Consider the following 8,747-nt stretch of genomic DNA (forward strand, 5'->3'; position numbering starts at 1 on the left):
CATAGGTGGAGAGAGACGAATGCAGTGGTGAGACACACACACACACACACACACACACACACACACACACAGATAATCTAAGAATTGGATTGTCATTTTTTAATTTTATCTCGCAACATTGTAGCCAACTGCAGATTAGTGAAGATGTATTCTAACTTTTACTGCTGAACTTTGGGTAGTTTTTTGTTTTGTTTGTTTTTAGTCGAGGTACATGGTCGAGTGAATCCTGATCTGGGACTCCACTTCGCTGCCGTATGCTCCTCACCCACAAACAACATGGACGACACCACTCAACATGCCGAGGATGAAGAAGATGAACGAGACTCATTCAAGATCTACAGTGTCAGCCCTGACCGAAGACTTTCCGCCATCCATGAGCCTGGAAAACATCACACAGGAGAATTGTGTGACATGGACAGAGAAGTTTCATCAGCACAGATGCAAGGATGCCCAGCTGATAAGGTATCAGGCCATGAGAGGAAGCTGAAAGGGGGGGGCAGAGACTTTGAGACTTTGACACACACCAACTGAAGCCTTTGGGTGCCATAAAAGTGGCAGCTTGAACATCAAAGAAGAGGCTGCTCATCCTCCATGAACAAGGAGTGGGTGAAAGGATCGACAATCAGCAATCAGACTGGGGGGGTGCAACAGGCAAGCGGAGTGGACCCCTAGTGATGGTGATGCACACAATACAACAAAGAGGGTGAGTTAACTTTAGATTCTTAGATGACAAACTCGTACATTTAATACACACATTAGAAACTAGACAAACAACACTCATATCCACATAGCGCATGTATTCGAATGAAATTGAAGGATTTGGAAAGTTAAGACAAGTCACGTTAACTATTAAGGTATAGATGTTAGGAATGTCACATGCAGGCTGATTCACTTCACTGCACAGCACATATGTTACGTGAACTAGATGAAAGGTTAGAAGAAGTATGACTTAGAGAAGTGGAAAGGTTATGTTATAATGGTTAAAATTAGTGTATTGGACAAAAAGTACTGCTGTGTCTCTGTTTCTCTGTCTCCCACACAATCTGAGTTGTAAGAGGGGGAGATTCAACAAGTGTTCTTTTACGAGGCCGAGGAATGCTGTGAACACTGACTTCAGAAGCACAAGGGATCTTGATAAACAACAGTAATAAAGATGGAGATGCATAACAGATTTGTTTCTCTTGAACAGGAATTTCTGCAGCTGATGCCTGTAGAATTGTGCCTTAAGTGTGCCTGCAAAAATATTCCTTACGTGTGATATTCAATTATTATAAAATTGTGAATGAATAAGCCTAGACAATTGCCAAATGATCGCTTCCATTGTTACGCTAAATTAGTTTACAGCAGAGATAGCGTGGCAAAGGGGGGTATGTAATGTCATTTTGGAATTTTGTCTGTAATTTTTTAATTTTGTTGTAAAGATAGATCCACATTTTGTATTTGGTAACGTCATAAAAAATTGCAACCTTTGTAAAAGATATGACTAAAATCCAAGTCTTCTAATTCAGTCATAGGACTTTAGAAGATAGTACATGGAAGGAGATTGAATCTTATACTTTTACTTTGGTAACTGTACTATGCAGGTTAATTTTGATGTATCACTAAATTGACACGGGTGAAAAGCAAATTCACCACGTTGGACGACGATGAAACACCTGGAACTATGTGGCCTTAGAGGCACGATGTGTTGTCTACTGTTTTTACCATGTAAATTGTAACACCTATTCTGCTTACACATCATGATGACACCTATGTGTAAAGAATGATCCTTTTCCCTACACAGCTTGTACTTATTTTAGAAATGCTACACGAGAACTGTTAGAAATGCTTTTGAATGTATTAGCCTCAAGAATTGTTAATGCAGATGTTCAAGTGGATTCCTGCAGAGATTGATTGACAATTAGTGAAACAGATATACAGAGCAACCAGTTATGAGTTGATGATGCATTGATGGATACAACTGTTTAATATTCAATTGTGAGGGATTGTGTTATTCCAGGGAATTGATTAATTCGCTGTGAACAGCGAATTAGGGGGGATTTGTGGAGAATTTAAGAATTAAAAGCATTATTTAGTAGAATTTATAGCACCCCTAGTGGTGAATGAAATTGTCACAATGATGAGAATGTAAATTATGTTAAGAGTCACAATATATTTACTTATGGAATGTAATATAGGTTTACAGGATGTTTACTTATAGAAGATATTATATGTTTGCAATAAGTTTACTTGTAGGAGTCTTTTAACATAATCATTGGAAGTGTTGAACCAAAGTACAGTCACATCGTTATGGGGGTTCTGAGCCATGAGGCAGAGACATCAAAGGGGACACAGAGGTGCTGGACAAATGGCCAAGGAAGGAGGAGGAGAACCGGAGACGACGGAGGGAAGCAGACGGTCATAAAACAGCAGAGAGCACTCCTGGGTAAGACCATGCGGTCCCAGGTCAGAGGTGATGTCAGAGGTGATGTCACAAGGTCTAGCCATTGAGATGAGCAGTGGATCGATGAAGGAGGCGTCAGAGCGATTGGAAGCCAATTACTGACCCCAGAAGACGGCCTTTGTGTTTTACGACAGATTCCGGACACTTTCCGACCATCAAAGGACATAAAAGGACTGTTTGCGAGGACGTGCGCCGGGCCATGGTAGTTCGCTTTGCAGGATCCGACTTGGTCGGGCCTGTGAGGGGAGTTGCACGTGGTCTCTGCTCTCGAGATGCATACTATCGATAGTGTATTATAGATTATAATTGTCATCATCAGTTTACAGTCGTCATTGTTTAATTAAATACTGTTTTGAATTTGGACCGGTTCGAGTTACTTTATGATGCGCCTGCGCAGAAAGAAGTAAACACAGCAGCGGCCTTGCGCTTCCTCCACCAGTTTCAGCCTCAACACTCCTAAACCCGACCAACATGTCCTCTGCAGAGGAGGCAGTGCCTGAAGACCTGGGGGGCTCACCCATATCCCTGGCAGAGGTCGCTAAGGTAGTCAAAAAGCTCCTTGGTGGCAAGGCGCCGGGGGTGGATGAGATCCGCCCTGAGATGCTGAAGGCGCTGGACACTGTTGGGCTGTCTTGGCTGACACGCCTCTTCAGTGTCGCATGGGGGTCGGGATCAGTGCCCATGGACTGGCAGACCGGGGTGGTGGTTCCCATTTTCAAAAAGGGGGACCGGAGAGTGTGCTCGAATTATCGGGGTATCACACTACTCAGCCTCCCGGGGAAAGCTTATGCCAGGGTGCTGGAAAGGAGGCTCCGACCGTTTGTTGAACCTCGGATTCAAGAGGAGCAGTGCGGATTCCGTCCCGGCCGTGGAACAGTGGACCAGCTCTTTACCCTCGCAAGACTACTGGAGGGGTTCTGGGAGTTTGCCCAACCAGTCTACATGTGTTTTGTGGACTTGGAGAAGGCTTTCGACCGGGTCCCTCGGGGGTTCTTGTGGGGGGTGCTGCGGGAGTATGGGGTGCCGGACCCGTTACAACGGGCTATCCGGTCTCTGTACGACTGCAGTAGGAGCTGTGTCTGCATTCTCGGCAATAAGTCAGACACGTTCCCGGTGGGTGTTGGCCTCCGCCAGGGCTGCCCTTTGTCACCGGTCCTGTTCGTGACTTTCATGGACAGGATTTCTAGGCGCAGCCGGGCGGTGGAGAACGTCAGGTTCGGGGGTCTCGGGATCACCTCTCTGCTATATGCAGACGATGTGGTCCTGTTGGCCTCCTCGGATCTTGACCTCCAGCATTCATTGGGGCGGTTTGCAGCCGAGTGTGAAGCGGCGGGGATGAGAGTTAGCACCTCCAAATCCGAGGCCATGGTGCTCTGCCGGAAACCGGTGGATTGCTCCCTCCACGTGGGGACGGAGTGCCTACCTCAAGTGAAGGAGTTTAAGTATCTCGGGGTCTTGTTCACGAGTGAGGGTAAGATGGAGCGGGAGATCGACAGGCGGATCGGTGCGGCTGCAGCAGTAAAGCAGGCGCTGCACCGGACCGTCTTGGTGAAGAGAGAGCTGAGCCGGAAGGCAAAGCTCTCAATTTACTGGTCGGTCTACGTTCCTACCCTCACCTATGGTCACGAACTCTGGGTCGTGACCGAAAGGACAAGGTCGCGGGTACAAGCGGCCGAAATGAGTTTCCTCCGTAGGGTGGCCGGGCTCAGCCTTAGAGATAGGGTAAGGAGCTCGGACATCAGGAGGGAACTTGGAGTCGAGCCGCTACTCCTTCGCATCGAAAGGAGTCAGCTGAGGTGGTTCGGGCATCTAATTAGGATGCCTCCTGGACGCCTCCCATTAGAGGTTTTCCGGGCACGCCCAACTGGGAGGAGACCCCGGGGAAGACCCAGAACACGCTGGAGGGATTATATCTCCCAGCTGGCCTGGGAACGCCTCGGGATCCCCCAGTATGAGCTGGAAAATGTTGCGGGCGAGAGGGAAGCCTGGGTCAGCCTGCTTGGCCTGCTGCCACCGCGACCCGACCCCGGATAAGCGGAGGAAAATGGATGGATGGATGGATGGTAATTGTAAATATGGATAGAACACAATATAAATGGAAAACAGTGGGTTGAAGAAATCTAAATTAAAGTCAACCTCTGCATTAATGGCTTGCGTTCCAGCTGCATGTAGAGATGTAACTTTTCTGTGTGACATGAATAAAAGTGGGTCAGTATAGCCCTATTGGTGCAGTTGAGGAGGGGGGGGGGGGGGGTAGTTACGCCTCCCCTCTTTTTAATAACGTCCCAACTAACCTCACACAAAGGAAGCCCACAGTGGTCCTGCTGAGCTATTTTTAGCCACCGCAGAGCATGCTGGTCCAGGTTGGAGGTGTGTGAGGTGGGCTTCAGGCTGCAGTCAGTCAGTGTGTATATATAATATGTATGTATATATAAATGTGTGTGTGTGTGTGTCAGCTAGGCAGCTATGACACCAATAAATGAGCAGTGTTTCTGTCCGGCACACTGACTTTCTTTCACCATACATGAACTGTGCTCAAAAGAGCTTTTTCACCGACACACGCTGCAATGATAACATGGCTGTGTGTGTGTGTTTGTGTGTGTGTGTGTGTGTGTGTGCGCACCTCAGGGTATGATGGATCTATAGACATTAGTCTGACATATCACTGAAAACACACAGAGAACTAGATGTGAGCAAACACACACACAGAAGCATTATTCAAAGCTAGATTTAGGCCGACAGTCTGTTTGCTTCTTATCCTCGATAAAGTGTTTCTTGTGGTTTTATTTGCCATGAAGAAACATCTGAAGAAGACTAAGTAATTATAGATCACTATACATAAAGATTGTGAGATAATTAATCAGTATTGAGTTATCTCAACATCACCATGATGTTAATGTTATGGACCAATTACTATTCATTTATAACAACACATTACAGTGTACGTATATGATCCATATAAGCTGTTTAAACAACAACAACAAAACACATGTAATAATAGTAATAATAATAATGATAATAATAATAATTTGCAGCAGGCAGCTGTTTTCAATGACAAAGCTCTGATAAAGTCACTGTACTCTGTTGAGCAGCAAACAGCAGACAGACAGTTAGAGACCAGCTGCATGGTAAACATCAGTGGCGGGCCGTCAGGGCCTGCAAAGCCTTCTCTGCTGGCCTAAACAGAATCACAAAGTTATAACAATTTTCTAATTTAATAATTTTTCTTAAATACACTACATGTATTATAATTTATAAAGATATGTTTCCCATTATCTTATTTTCTCATTGCACAGCTCCTGTCTTCCTCAGTTGCTCTGCTTCCAGTGCAGCTTGTTTTAAGTAGAGCTTTTATCCAATCAGATTTCACCTCTGTGTCTCTAGGTAGAAGAGAGGCCCCAGGCCTGCAGACTCACCAGTGAATCCTTTTGCAGTTGGTGATCAGCATTTGGTAAGTCACCTGCATTTGTGTTTTTTACATTTAATAATATCTTAATGGCCCTCGAGTGTGTAGCAGAATGCGTGTTCCGCTGCAGGTCTGCTGGATTGATTTGTTGCTTTGTTGTCATATAAATATATGTGACTGGTTCTTGTGAGTTTGTTGTTGTCATTGTGTTAATTATATTGATTTGGACTATATGCATTGTCCGTTAATTACGAAGCATCCCGTCATGTGCGGAGTTATTGTCCAGACAATTGAATCTGTTTGGGCTGTTTTCTTTTACAAAGCAAGAATGATGGTCTGGAGAAATGGGGGTTGTGTGGCGATTGCTTTACTGTTTGAATCAGTAGGGAACAGCTAAACTCTGCGGGGAGAGTTCGTAGCTGTTTTGCTGCTGTTGTTTTCCCATTAAGCTAGTTTAGCGTAGCCTCCCAGAACACACATGCGGTGCCTCAGCTGTGTTTTTTTTTTTCTTCATTCCAGGTGAGCGCAGTTCACCGAAAACATTATATTTCCCACAATTTAAGCTTCTGCATTTTCCAAATATACTAGTATTATTCAAACGTATTGTTCGGTTCGTAAGCCTTGTACCGAGCGGTTTAAAAGGAATACGTGTGTTGTTACAGCCCTACAAACAAATAACCGTAGCTGTGGTGTCATAATGAGGAGGTGGTTCAGCTGCAGGACAGCACTGAAGGCCCAGGTATAAAATGCACGGCCCGCCACTGGTGAACATAGTGGGACATTTATCAGCTGAAGAGACAGATATTGTAGATTTTGTTTGTTTTGTTGGTGGAGACCAAAACAAAGCTGAAAGCAGATTCAATATTGGACTTATATTTAAGAATTTATGAAGAAAACAGAACACCTCAGTAACTAATAAGGACAACAATTTCAGAAATTGGTCCAGTTTTGACTGATAGCGCTGAAACCGGCTGCTGCGAAATGAGCTGCGAGGGCAAGTGAACACTGTCACTGTGACGTTACGAGGCTCAGGTTGGTATTAGTATAAGTGTCTGACAACATTTATGTAAAAAACCTATCAGGTAGTAAAACATGTTTCTATGTTATCTGGCAATCCATATGCTCTGGATCAAATAAATATAGGCGCCATCAAATTCAAATTAATCCACATTGTCGAACTCCTTTAAATCTTCAGCCTTGACAGGGACAATCTTTTAGATGACATTACTCTTTCTGTAACAAAAAACTCCACCGTTATGTCCCAGCAACAAGTCAGCACTCGAGATTTCAGAACTTGGCTTCTTGACATTATTAATACCGAGGAAAACTCATAGTTGTAGCTCAGATTGCGTTAATGGTCTACAAGAGTTAGCGGTCTAATTCTTCTTTGGGCAGCTAATGCTAATATGTGTAGTTCTGGAACCACATGTTTTGCATTATGTCCAGTGATGTAGTGGTAAAAACAGACCTAAATATGACTTTTTAGTCATCATCACACCATCAAAATCTCAAACAATAAGCAAAGTAACAATTAACAAGTGAGCTATTTAGTTTGACTTATATCGGTACTGTTATAATTTGTAAAATAATTAATTTACACAAAACTTCTTTGCTCTAACAAGTTTTAGATTTTTCAATGCATGATGTCATTGATGTTGAAGTACCACACTTGGCTGTTTGAAGCTGAGCCACATTAACATCAGTCCATGTTGCACCAAAGCTGCTATTAAATAAAGGCAGCGCAATGGGAGATCTAGTAATCCACATGCAGGCAGCGTGGCTAAACAGAGCCAGCTGAATGTGTTCTTGTGTCTGTGTTTGTGTGCCTTCGTGATTGCATCAGCACTGCAGGGACGGAAGAAGGACAGATGTGCCAGAAGTCCAGAGCCCCGCCCCCTCGTCCTCTACCTCCCCCCACCATCCGTCCTACTTTTGCCCATCCATCAATCCTTCTCTGTCCATCTGTCCATACCCTCAGAGCTCAGCAGCTGTGTTTGTCATGACACATTTATCGGGGTCGTCAACAGAAACGAGGGCTTCATATATAAATCAGTTGTGTTAGCCCCAGGAAGGGGCACATATACAAGTATGACCATGCACAGGAAATATGACTGCCACGGCAAGTGGAAAAGTCCTCTAAGGCCAAAATGTACAAATGAATAGCTACATTCTGAAAGTGAGAAGGATGAGAAAAGTACAGAATATTTATCAAATCAGATTACCCTGCAAATGTAGACAATGGCAAAAAAGGTACATAAGAGAACAACAGAGTTGAGTAAAGAAAGAGTAAGTGAATGATCACCGTCTTACATCAGTATTCCACAAGACCCATGACAATATACCTGGGAAATACTTCCTAAAACCATACATCATTTCATTGCTGCTGGATGGAAGAGAAATAGTAGCTGCAAAAGCTTTGGCGATGTTTAAATCTTTTTTTGAATTTCCAAAATTTCCACAATTAGAAATGCAAATAAACAAAAGTGGATGAAATCTCAATTCATGATGGTATGGCTTTTCATGATGTCTTTGAGTGTGGCCATTCTAAATATCTACAAACACTTTAGTCTATCACTGTTAGTTGGTCGGATGACACGTCGTACAAAGTAGTTTGAAACATAGTCAGCAACCCTAAACCGCTAACCCGAAACCTCTAACTCTAACACTAACACTGCTAAATACCTAATCCTAACCCTTAACCTAATCTAAATCTGAAGCAGTTTCTAAACTTAACCTAAAGAGCTAAATCATTTCTGCCATCTAATATACTTTTGTCCTTGTTTGGGTGAATAACAAGCTGTAAAATGTCTAGCTCCTTGATGAAGTAAGAATTTGCAGAATTGACTTCATTATGGAGAATCTTCTCAACTTGCAATCCTTTTGGCCATTTGGTCCTTG

This window comes from Pholis gunnellus, assembly GCF_910591455.1.
Source record: "Pholis gunnellus genome assembly, chromosome: 23".
Lineage (NCBI taxonomy): Eukaryota > Metazoa > Chordata > Actinopteri > Perciformes > Pholidae > Pholis > Pholis gunnellus.